This window comes from Eubalaena glacialis, chromosome 7, assembly GCF_028564815.1.
Source record: "Eubalaena glacialis isolate mEubGla1 chromosome 7, mEubGla1.1.hap2.+ XY, whole genome shotgun sequence".
NCBI lineage: Eukaryota > Metazoa > Chordata > Mammalia > Artiodactyla > Balaenidae > Eubalaena > Eubalaena glacialis.
Genome location: NC_083722.1, coordinates 83,987,530 through 84,001,134, shown reverse-complemented (window position 1 = coordinate 84,001,134; position 13,605 = coordinate 83,987,530). Strand labels below are relative to the sequence as shown.

The window sequence follows — 13,605 nt, the reverse complement described above, 5'->3', positions numbered from 1 at the left end:
TAGCAACCTTAATTCCATCTGCCAACTTAATTCTTCTTTGTCATGTAAACCTAACATATTCACAGATTCTAGAGATTAGGATGTAGACATTATTCTGCCTACTACATGCGACTATAATATTTTTGGAAGTACGTTTGTCAATATCTGTCGTAGGTAAAGTTCCATAGCTATGCTAAAAGTGAGGGGGGCCTTGTGGATTCTTGGGTTTTTGTTTGTTTGTTTGTTTGTTTTTCTGTATTCAGATTGGACATAGATCTAGGCAGTGGAGCTAGAAGATTCTACATAAACCCAAAGAGCTCCACTAGATGGAAAACCTGCTAAAGGCTGGGAATTGGGATATAAGTTCTGTAAACCAACTTATGATCCACCAGTAGGGGATTCAAGTAAAGACACATAAGTAAAGACAATCGTCAACTCTTTCTTGACAAACACTGGCTCTTTCACGATAAATTTAAAATTAAAAAATCATGATGGACACAAAAAAGAGAACAGTGTCTGAGAGACTAAGAGTAACAGTTGACCTCCCAGGATGATTTGCCACAGGAATATGAAAGAATTTTTAGAAGTTCAACATCCTCAATAACTTTAAGATACAGAAAGATAAATGAGAAAATAAGTTTAGACTAAAAGAAAGCAGGATGGTTAGAAAAGGAGACAGGTTAGTCAAGAAAACATGGTAAAGAAACCAGAATGCCATGTTAGAATATGCATTAGAAGCTGAAAAAAGAATTATCATTTAAAATATATGTATATCACTATTGTTGAAGGAAAATTGTTATGTTCTATCAAAATGAAGAAGAAAAGAACAATAAAAATTAATGAAATAGAGAAGATTAAAAATATAGAAGACAGGGATCATACACTTAAACACTAGACAAAAATCTAAGAATTATAGATGTTCTTGAGGCAGCAATAATTGGAACACAAGTAATAATCAAAAATTAATAAAAGTTCTTTTGGGTTAAAATAAAAACAAGACCAAGAAAGCTTCAGTACGCAAATTGAAAGGACTTTCCATACTCCAGGCAACGTTTATCAAAAGGGTTCCATACCATTACAACTTGGCAATTTTTTTTTTTTAAATTACAATAATAAAGACAAAAATCTTTAAATATGCAGGCAAAGAAAACAATTTACCTTGCAAAAGAGCAACAATCAGACTGCCTTTTTTGTTTGTTTTTAAATTTCACACTATATAATAGGTGCTCTTGCTATAAAATCTATAACAATTTGCTTGGAATAGTTTACAAGGGTGTACCCAAGAAAGGTAAATATAGTCAAGTTGTCTTTCACTTGTTAAAGTAACAGAAGGAAATTCTCAAATATGCAAGAAAAAAGAAAACAAAACCTCTTTACTAGGGAAATGGCTTAAGGATATAGGCCAGGTCAGTGCTACTCAAAGTGTGGTTCAGGGTTCAGTAACATCAACATTATCTGGAAACTAATACAGATTCTCAGGTCCACCCCAAACCACCTGAAGCTAAATTTCTGCGGATGGAATGCAGCTATTTCTGTGTTAACAGTTTTTCTAGAAGATTCTTACATGCATTAAGATTTAGGAAGCACTGGGCTAGGTGAGAGAAAACAAACTTAAGAATTAAGTAACAGAAGTAAATGATATTAAGAAATAGACCATTAATACTGAAACCAATTAAAAGTGAGATTTAAACAATAGTAACTTTAATTATAACACTGAATACAAATGTAAAGCTATACTTTTGAAAGACAACATATGTAATATAAAACAATGCTTAATAAGTATTAAGTATTTAATATTTTAATATTTAATACTAAGTAATGGTAAAATCCAAGATCAAATTTACAGAGTCCAGAAATAAAACTGATAAATCCTCATTTTTCTTAGGGGTACACTTGATAATTTCAAGCATTCAAAAGTTTCAGGGTTTACTTAATCATTCAACAAACATCAGAGAAGCAAGAAGAACTACAATCCTGCAGCCTGTGGGAAAAAAAACACATTCACAGAAAGATAGACAAGATGAAAAGGCAGAGGGCTATGTACCAGATGAAGGAACAAGATAAAACCCCAGAAAAACAACTAAATGAAATGGAGATAGGCAACCTTCCACAAAAAGAATTCAGAATAATGATAGTGAAGATGATCCACGACCTCGGAAAAAGAATGGAGGCAAAGATCGAGAAGATGCAAGAAATGTTTAACAAACACCTAGAAGAATTAAAGAACAAACAAACAGAGATGAACAATACAATAACTGAAATGAAAACTACACTAGAAGGAATCAATAGCAGAATAACTGAGGCAGAAGAACAGATAAGTGACCTGGAAGAAAAAATGGTGGAATACACGGCTGTGGAACAGAATAAAGAAAAAAGAATGAAAAGAGATGAAGACAGCCTAAGAGACCTCTGGGACAACATTAAACGCACCAACATTTGCATTATAGGGGTCCCAGAAGGAGAAGAGAGAGGGAAAGGACCAGAGAAAATATTTGAAGACATTATAGTCGAAAACTTCCCTAACATGGGAAAGGAAATAGTCACCCAAGTCCCGGAAGCGCAGAGAGTCCCATACAGGATAAACCCAAGGAGAAACACGCCAAGACACATAGTAATCAAACTGACAAATGTTAAAGACAAAGAAAACTTATTGAAAGCAGCAAGGGAAAAACGACAAATAACATACAAGGGAACTCCCATAAGGTTAACAGCTGATTTCTCAGCAGAAACTCTACAAGCCAGAAGGGAGTGGCATGATATACTTAAAGTGATGAAAGGGAAGAACCTACAACCAAGATTACTCTACCCGGCAAGGATCTCATTCAGATTCGGTGGAGAAATCAAAAGCTTTACAGACAAGCAAAAGCTAAGAGAATTCAGCACCACCAAACCAGCTCTACAACAAATGCTAAAGGAGCTTCTTTAAGTGGGAAACACAAGAGAAGAAAAGGACCTACAAAAACAAACCCAAAACAATTAAGAAAATGGTCATAGGAACATACATATCGATAATTACCTTAAACATGAATGGATTAAATGCTCCAACCAAAAGACACAGGCTCGCTGAATGGATACAAAAACAAGACCCATATATATGCTGTCTACAAGAGACCCACTTCAGACCTAGGGACACATACAGACTGAAAGTGAGGGGATGGAAAAAGATATTCCATGCAAATGGAAATCAAGAGAAAGCTGGAGTAGCAATTCTCGTATCAGATAAAATAGACTTTAAAATAAAGAATGTTACAAGAGACAAGGAAGGACACTACATAACGATCAAGGGATCAATCCAAGAAGAAGGTATAACAATTATAAATATATATGCACCCAACATAGGAGCACCTCATTACACAAGGCAACTGCTAACAGCTATAAAAGAGGAAATTGACAGTAACACAATAATAGTGGGGGACTTTAACACCTCACTTACACCAATGGACAGATCATCCAAAATGAAAATAAATAAGGAAACAGAAGCTTTAAATGACACAATAGACCAGATAGATTTAATTGATATTTATAGGACATTCCATCCAAAAATAGCAGATTACACTTTCTTCTCAAGTGCGCACGGAACATTCTCCAGGATAGATCACATCTTGGGTCACAGATCAAGCCACAGTAAATTTAAGAAAATTGAAATCATATCAAGCATCTTTTCTGACCACAACGCCTTGAGATTAGAAATGAATTACAGGGAATAAAATGTAAAAAACACAAACACATGGAGGCTAAACAATACATTACTAAATAACCAAGAAATCAAAGAGGAAATCAAAAAATACCTAGAGACAAATGACAATGAAAACACGATCTTTTGGAACCTTTGGGATGCAGCAAAAGCAGTTCTAAGAGGGAAGATTATAGCAATACAAGCCTACCTCAAGAAACAAGAAAAATCTCAAATAAACAATCTAACCTTACACCTAAAAGAACTAGAGAAAGAAGAACAAACAAAACCCAAAGTTAGCAGAAGGAAAGAAATCATAAAGATCAGAGCAGAAATAAATGAAATAGAAACAAAGAAAACAGTAGCAAAGATCAATAAAACTACAAGTTGGTTCTTTGAGAAGATAAACAAAATTGATAAACCATTAGCCAGACTCATAAATAAAAAGAGGGAGAGGACTCAAATCAATAAAATTAGAAATGAAAAAGGAGAAGTTACAACAGACACCGCAGAAATGCAAAGCATCCTAAGAGACTGCTACAAGCAACTCTATGCAAATAAAATGGACAACCTGGAAGAAATGGACAAATTCTTAGAAAGGTATAACCTTCCAAGACTGAACCAGGAAGAAATAGAAAATATGAACAGACCAGTCACAAGTAATGCAATTGAAACTGTGATTAAAAATCTTCCAACAAACAAAAGTCCAGGACCAGATGGCTTCACAGATGAATTCTATCAAACATTTAGAGAAGGGCTAACACCCATCCTTCTCAAACTCTTCCAAAAAATTGCAGAGAAAGGAACACTCCCAAACTCATTCTATGAGGCCACCATCACCCTGATACCAAAACCAGACAAAGATACTACAAAAAAAGAATATTACAGACCAATATCACTGATGAATATAGATGCAAAACTCCTCAACAAAATACTAGCAAACAGAATCCAACAACACATTAAAAGGGTCATACACCATGATGAAGTGGGTTTTATCCCAGGGATGCAAGGATTCTTCAATATATGCAAATCAATCAATGTGATTCACCATGTTAACAAATTGAAGAAGAAAAACCATATGATCATCTCAATAGATGAAGAAAAAGCTTTTGACAAAATTCAACACCCATTTATGATAAAAACTCTCCAGAAAGTGGGCATAGAGGGAACCTACCTCAACATAATAAAGGCCATATACGACAAACTCACGGCAAACATCATTCTCGATGGTGAAAAACTGAAAGCATTTCCTCTAAGATCAGGAACAAGACAAGGATGTCCACTCTCCCCACTATTATTCAACATAGTTTTGGAAGTCCTAGCCACGGCAATCAGAGAAGAAAAAGAAATAAAAAGAATACAAATTGGAAAAGAAGAAGTAAAACTGTCACTCTTTGCAGACGACATGATAGTATACATAGAAAATCCTAAAGATGCCACCAGAAAACTACTAGAGGTAATCAATGAATTTGGTAAAGTTGCAGGATACAAAATTAATGCACAGAAATCTGTTGCATTCCTGTACACTAATGATGAAAAATCTGAAAGAGAGATTAAGGAAACACTCCCATTTACCATTGCAATAAAAAGAATAAAATACCTAGGAATAAACCTACCTAGCGAGACAAAAGACCTGTATGCAGAAAACTATAAGACACTGATGAAAGAAATTAAAGATGATACCAACAGATGGAGAGATATACCATGTTCTTGGATTGGAAGAATCAATATTGTGAAAATGGCTATACTACCCAAAGCAAGCTACGGATTCAGTGCAATCCCTATGAAATTACCAATGGCATTTTTTACGGAAATAGAACAAAAAATCTTAAAATTTGTATGGAGACACAAAAGACCCACAATAGCCAAAACAGTCTTGAGGGAAAAAAACGGAGCTGGAGGAATCATTCTCCCTGACTTCAGGCTATACTACAAATCTATAGTAATCAAGACAATATGGTACTGGCACAAAAACAGAAACATAGATCAATGGAACAGGATAGAAAGCCCAGAGACAAAGCCATGCACCTATTGTCAACTAATCTATGACAAAGAAGGCAAAGATATACAATGGAGAAAAGACAGTCTCTTCAATAAGTGGTGCTGAGAAAACTGGACAGCTACATGTAAAAGAATGAAATTAGAACACTCCCTAACACCATACACAAAAATAAACTCAAAATGGATCAGAGACCTAAATGTAAGACCGGACACTATAAAACTCTTAGAGGAAGTCATAGGAAGATCACTCTTTGACACAAATCACAGCAAGATCTTTTTTGATCCACCTCCTAGAGAAATGGAAATAAAAACAAAAAATAAACAAATGGAACCTAATGAAACTCAAAAGCTTTTGCAAAGCAAAGAAAACTACAAACAAGATGAAAAGACAACCCTCGGAATGGAAGAAAATATTTGCAAATGAATCAACAGACAAAGGATTAATCTCCAAAATATATAAACAGCTCGTGCAGCTCAATATGAGAAAACAAACAACCCAATCCAAAAATGGGCAGAAGACCTAAATAGACATTTCTCCAAAGAAGACATACAGATGGCCAAGAAGCACATGAAAAGCTGCTCAACATCACTAATTATTAGAGAAATGCAGATCAAAACTACAATGAGGTATCACCTCACACCAGTTAGAATGGGCATCATCAGAAAATCTACAAACAACAAATGCTGGAGAGGGTGTGGAGAAAAGGGCACCCTCTTGCACTGTTGGTGGGAATGTCAATTGATACAGCCACTATGGAGAACAGTATGGAGGTTCCTTAAAAAACTAAAAATAGAATTACCATGTGACCCAGCAATCCCAGTACTGGGCATATACCCAGAGAAAACCATAATTCAAAAAGACACATGCACCCAATGTTCATTGCAGCACTATTTACAATAGCCAGCTCATGGAAGCAACCTATATGCCCATTGACAGACGAATGGATAAAGAAGATGTGGTACATATATATATAATGGAATATTACTTAGACATAAAAAGGAACAAAATTGGGTCATTTGTTGAAACGCGGATGGATCTAGAGACTGTCATACAGAGCGAAGTAAGTCAGAAAGAGAAAAACAAATATTGTATATTAACACATATATGTGGAATGTAGAAAAATGGTACAGATGAACCGGTTTGCTGGGCAGAAATTGAGACACAGATGTAGAGAACAAACGTATGGACACCAAGGAGGGAAAGTGGTGGTGGGGGGTGGTGGTGTGATGAATTGGGAGATTGGGATTGATATGTATACACTGATGTGTGTAAAATGGATAACTAATAAGAACCTGCTGTATAAAAAAGTAAATAAAATTCAAAATTCAGAAAAATAAATAAGCTACAAAGATACAGCACAGGGAATATAGCCTATATTTTGTAATAACTATAAATGGAGTATAATCTTAAAAATTGTGAATCACTGTGTTGTACACCTGAAACATTTCATTGTATAATATTGTAACTCAAGGGAAAAAACAAAAAGAATGGAAGGAAAGTTGCTTTCAGTTAAAGAAAAACTGAGAAAATTTATTGCCTGCAGACTAACTTATATCACAAGAAATGTTAAAGGAAGTTCTTTAGGATGAAAAGAAATAATAGATGAAAACTCAGATCCTCAGGTAAGAATAGAGAACATTAGAAATCTTAAAATAGTAAGGTAAATATGAGCTCATTTTCCCCTCTTAATTTCTTTTCAATATATGTCTATCTAAGTAAAAATGATGAAATCATCTTGTCTGATTTATGATTCATGTAGATATAATTCGAATGACAACTTGAATGGGGAGTGTTTTGTAAATAGGCCATACAATGAGTAAGTTTCTATATTTTATATAAAATATAGTATAATATTTAGGTAGATTGTGGAAAGAAAGGTTACATTGAATTCCAGGTAGTCTGTGTAAATGTGAATGCTGGTTCCTAGAATGAATGAGAAATACTTGTACAGAATAGCACTTTGCAGATCCTTACTGGCCCACGTGTTAGGCAGGTGGAAACATCATCAGTTCCTACGTGGATTCTACATCAAGCAATCTCTTGACAAAAAGCAACTTGGCTTTGACTAACCTTCATACCATGTGTTCTAGGACAATTTAGGAGACATAGCCTGGTTTCCTTTTTCTGTCCATTTTCATTCCCTAAGTAACAGCAGACAACAAGTTTAGAAAAAAGAAAGAGGATGATATTTAGCATTCTTTTCTGTCATATTATGGGGACACTAAAAAATCAGTATCAGTGGGAAAGATGTAATAGTTATTTCCTCAAAGCAAGGTTGCTTTTGTGATCCAGTGTGGTCCTTGAACTAGACTCAGGAAGCTGACTGAGTATTGGGAAAGAAGCCAAGAGTGTATGATAGAATTTGTTAATGGGCAGCTCAGCCTTTTCAGAGTCTCCTTGGAAAGGGCCCCGGAGCTGGGGGAGCAGAATATTGACTTTGCTCTGAGGTAAGGCAGATGGAGGGGAGGCTGAGATATCGGGAGAGGCAGAGATGACAGGTCTTACAATATCATGGAAGACAACACATGAGCAGAAAGAACATGAATTCTGGAATCTGCAAGTCCTACATCTGAACATCTACACCATGTCATGCTGGGTGACACTGAGCCAGTGTGTCAGGCTGAAAAATGGTCCCTAAAAAAGTATCCATGTCAAATTTCTGGAATATGTGAATGTGACCTTATTTGGAAAAAGATTCCTTACAGATGTGACTAAGTTAAAGCTCTTGAGATGAGGAAACCATTCTGGATTATTCCAGGGAGCCCTAAATGCTATCATAAGTATCCTTATAAGAGAGGGGCAGAGTGAGCTTTGAGACACACAGAAGAGGAGGAGATGCGACCTTGGAGGCACTGGCGTGATATGGTGGCCCCACGCCAAGAAATACCAGCAACCACCAGAAGGTGGACGAGGCATGGAGTGGAATCTCTGCTAGAGCCTCTGGAGGGAGCAGGGCTCTGCCAACACCTTGATTTTGGACATCTGGCCTCCAGAATTGTGAGTGTATAAATTTCTGTTGTTAAAAGTACTAAGTTTGTGGTAATTTGTTACAGCAACCACAGGAAGGAAAGGAATACAGCCAGTGACAGACCTCCCTGAATCTCAGTGCCCTCATCTCTAAAATAGGGTCATACTAGCTACCTTGTAATGTTGCCAGAATTAAATGAGAAAATGTGTAAAAATAGAAATTGAAAGAAAGAAGTGAGCAAAGAGCAAAAGATAGGGAACATGCTAGGAAAAATATAGGTATCCCTTGTTTGATGTGAGTAATTTGTACCTGATGATCAGATGTTTTACCCAACAATGTTTTCTAGGAGACAACTTCCCATTATTTTAAATGAGAAAAATGATAACGTTTAATATGTCAATCCAACTCCCCAGCCAATTTCCTGAAATGTTAGTAAAACACAGTGAAATACACATAATTGAACAATAAGCTATTATACTAGGATTTAAAATACAGATCTTGCCACTGTTCAGTTGGAAAAATTTAGATTTATGATACCAAAACTCAATACAAAAATTTTGAGAAAATGATATACAGGAAAATCCTTAAGACACTTTCCAGATATGTTCCGTAGAATGTGAGAACCACGGGTAGATGCTTTGAAAAGCACACTGAGTGTCAACATGAGGGCTACACATTTCAGACCTTGCCAGTGCTAAAAGGCCATCATAGCATCAGTGTGAGCCACACTCTGCCACTGGGCGCTTGAACTGAAAACATTTCCACAGTGTCTTTCACATTTCGCAAAGAGTTAAGAAAATATTAAAGACAATTGCAGAGAAGGAAGCAAAGCAAGTAAGACAAGTTTCTACCTACAAAGCAAGTGTTTTTAGCAACTATATTGTTAAGTGATGGAGGATATAATTTTAAGTATTTTAAATCCTAGTATAATAGCTTATTGTTCAATTATGTGCATTTCATTGTGTTTTACATTTTAAAGCATTTAAAAAATGCTTTGCTGTTGGGCTTTCCTGGTGGCTCAGTGGTTAAGAATCCACCTGCCAATGCAGGGGACACTGGTTCGAGCCCTGGTCCGGGAAGATCCCACATGCTGTGGAGCAACTAAGCCCGTGCGCCACAACTACTGAGCCTGTGCTCTAGAGCCCGTGAACCGCAACTACTGAGCCCTCGTGCCACAACTACCGAGCCTGTGCTCTAGAGCCCATGTGCCACAACTACTGAAGCCCGCGCACCTAGAGCCTGTGCTCCTCAACAAGAGAAGCCACTGCAATGAGATGCCCATGCACCGTAATGAAGAGTAGCCCCTGCTCACCGCAACTAGAGAAAGCCTGTGCAAAGTGATGAAGACCCAACACAGCCAAAAATAAAATAAATTAATTTAAAAAAATGCTTTGCTATAATTTTCAAATCAGTGCAGTGAGCAGATCTTGTTTCCATAATCATAATGAACAGCTTTTTTTGGCCTCTTTCTAAAATGCCTAAGTTTTAATGAGGATTGTGGAGGTTTTTTTCCCAACTGGACAGAATCATTTCCCTTTGTCTGTTCCTATATTGCCAGTTTCTGGCTATGCTTGAAATAGAGGGTTGAATTCTGTATGAAAGTGCTTAAAGGGGCTACAGGGCGTAATCTAAGTCATACAGGAATTGTGAGGATTTTAGTGAGATAATGAATGAAAAGAGCCTAACACAGTTCCCAGCACAAGTCAGTATCTAATTATCATCGTTATTATCATTGACAGATTACTGCTGTATTTTTACGTTACAGACGAAAGTTTTCACATGATTTTTTTTTTAGGACCAAAAACAGGTTTCCATATTACCTACAAGTACAAAAGTCCTAAAGATGGAAAACAAGAAGTTATTTATTGTGTCACTAATATGTCTGAGACTAAAAGAGTTTGGGGAAGAGTAGCAAAAACAAATGGTAAATCTTGTACTTAAAAAGAAAGAAGGGCTATCTATCTCCATTACAGACAGCTGTCATGCACAGGCTGGAGCAACTCTTTAGGTAGAATCAGGGACACTTGAAAACTGTAAATCTTTTGCAAATTAGGATCATAATCTATTTACACCCCCCCCCGCCCCTCCCCCCATGCTGGGCTTTCTTGTGGACAACTGATTCCATGTGTGCAACTTGCAGCAGGAAAGGCAGGATAAGGGCCTGGAAATTGTTAAACTCTAGATTGGATGGTACTTTGGAGACCTCCTTACAGGAAAATCTGTCAGTTACATGGCCAGTCAAGTTGCAAGGCTAATACTTGCTAATTTTGCATTCCATTGAATGATGATATATAATACACCTCGTGATTCTACAGTAAATATTTCATTTCTTTTACTTTTCTGCCCAATAGATTGGCTTCATGCAGTTGCTAGATGAAAATAGAATTGTGTTGCAAAAGAGATAGATGATTTAGCAAATATGATTTTATATGCCAAAAAAGGTACACTAGCAGCTTTTATGATGAGTGTCCTTGAAGGGAAATATGGTGAATTTGCATCTGATTTAGGTCTTCTCTAAACAACAACAATAACAAAAAAGGCAGAAACAAGCCTAAGACAGTTTTATCTGTTTGGGTGGTATTAATGGGTTCTTGTTGGGAGATTTGTGATAGTGATAGTGATAGTGATCACTATCTGTGATAGTGATGCCTCCTGGTAATTTCTTGTGGGTGAAGGGTACAGGTAGGAATTTATAGGGATGGTTATGATCCAAACTTATTTGGTCTCCAAAGCATGTCCAGGAGAGGTTGTAGGCCTTTTCTTATCTTGCCTGGCATGTATATAACTGCAGATAGCAGCCATGCTAAGTTGTTGGGTAACTCATTTTGGTTACCTTCCTTAGGTGACACATTAGACATTTTTGCCTATCTTGAGTCCTCCATTCTGTCTATTATGGTAGACTGTAAGCTCCATAATGAAACTGTTTCTAACTTGTTCACCTCCATACCCTAGCCTGGTAGCACTCCAAAAAAAATGTCGAACAAATAAGTAGAAAGAATGAACCTAGTGGTTGTCTTATCCATCCATTCATCCATCTATCCTTCCATCCATTTCTCAAAATTGCTGTTTTCTTGAGCAATCTTGAACGTGGTCAGATGCACATTGTAAAATTAAACTTGAGGTGAAGCTATAATTTATTAATGTGCAGAGTGATTGATAAACTTAAGAAAAGAAATTGTACCACTTTGGTCAGCTAGATATACAAACCATTTGGAAACATCTCAGCAAAACTGAAAGGGAGCCTCTGATGCCTCTAATCTACCTCTCCCTGCTCCCCATCCTTAGCTGCTATTCACACTTGCTTTTCTTAAACATATTTAATTTGTGACAAGTTGGGAGCTACCTTCTCTTTTCTGAAGTGATCTTTGAAGAATAATGTACTTAACTGCGGCCTATTTAGATTGTTTATCTGTATTTAAATCCTTAGCTAGGTATTGTGTTTTGCCTTTAAGATAAAATCAATAATAAAAAGTTGAAAAGCAGCAGAGTAATCCTTGAACATTCCTCAACAACTATCCTCCCCTACTTCCAAAAAGGAACACTGCTTAATCTTAACTTTTTTGAAATTTTTTTCGCAGAGTTCATTTAGCTCTGGGTTCACCTTTATTCAAATGTATAGAAGCTAAAAATGGTACAAAGAAAGTTTATTCTAATCCAGACGCATTTGGAAGCCAGTGTCATTACTAAATGCTGTTGGTCTTGATAAGCTCTTTGATGAGCTGAGATCAGCTTCTATCACAGAGACAGATGTAGTTCATTGTAAAATAGTGTAAAGGCTATGTAAATAGTTGCTGGTATGCAGCAAATTCAACTTTTGCTGTTTGGAATTTCTGGATTTCTTTTTTTTTTTTTTTTTTTTGATCCATAGTTGATTGAATCCTCAGATGCAGAACCTGTGGATACAGAGGGCCGATTGTTTAGGGTACGACCAATACGTAATTACCTCCAGGAAAGGGCTAGCTGTGGTGGTGCTGCAGGAAGCCGGTGAGTTAGACCAACTGAAATGTTTATGTAACCTCCAAATCTCATTGTAAAATTCATCCTACCCAATTGATCTTCAGAGCTTTTGAAAAGAAAAATTATGGAGTAATTTGAGCTTCCCCTCTCTCCTCATCTGACCTCCTCTCTTCCTGGAGCAGAGACATTAGATGTCAATCAGAGATCCAAGAACATGGGGAAAGGAGTGAGAAAAGGAAGCCTGGGTAATTCACTTGATAAGTATTATCCATCATTCATGTGTACTGTAGAGCAGTGGGTAGTTGGGGAAATAGGATCATTTGTAAAGTTCAGGTGTTGGAGATGGTAGTGAAGAAAGATATTAAAGCATTATAGTTTTCAAAGGCAGTGACTGTAGAGAATTAAGGACTTCTGCTGTTAGCTGCAATTAAGTGTCTGGTGCCAGTCTTGACCTCCTTTCATGAAGAGCTATAAAATTAGATAAAATGTATGAGGCAACTATTTCCAGGAATTGGCTAACAGGCAATGTAGGACTTTGGTCTTTGAGAGAAGGTAACACTTGAAGTAGGCCTTGGATTCACCTTGGTTTTCTGTCTAGGGGTCCATTCACTGGACCAGAGAGTAAGCCTTATTCTTTCTTATTAAGAATACATTCAAGTTGGAAGAATTACAGTCTCCCTCGCACCATACCCTAAAATTAATTCCAGCTGGATTAAGGCAATAAATGTATAAAATCAATCATTAGAAAGCTAGAAGAGAAATGAGCATTTATCCCAACTACAGTGAGAGAGAACCTTATAAGCTTAAAGAGAAAAAGAAAAGATCACAAAAGAAAAGAGTCGTGGACTTGACTCCATTAAAAGTAAACTTCTGTTTGTCAAAAAACAAAAACCAAAATGGAGATACACATGTGCAGCAAACATGAGATACGAATGCCTAGGGATCTTGAAAGACCAAGAGCTCACACCAACTGATAACAATGCATGATTCCAGTAGTTAAATGGGAGGTCAGACATCCAGTTTTTT

General features: G+C 36.6%; 1 protein-coding gene across 17 annotated transcripts in view; it reads left to right on the top strand.

Annotated features, from left to right (window-relative positions):
- FHIT (fragile histidine triad diadenosine triphosphatase) overlaps nt 1-13,605 on the top strand; it is a 1,499,836-nt gene that overhangs the window by 528,682 nt on the left and 957,549 nt on the right. Inside the window, exon 1 of one of the 17 annotated variants that reach the window (XM_061195480.1) lies at nt 12,537-12,606. The exons of the other annotated variants lie outside the window; for them this stretch is intronic. The gene's annotated coding sequence lies outside the window, so the exon portion shown is untranslated. Of the gene's footprint in view, nt 1-12,536; nt 12,607-13,605 lie in introns of those variants that run through there. 17 annotated transcript variants of the gene reach the window in all.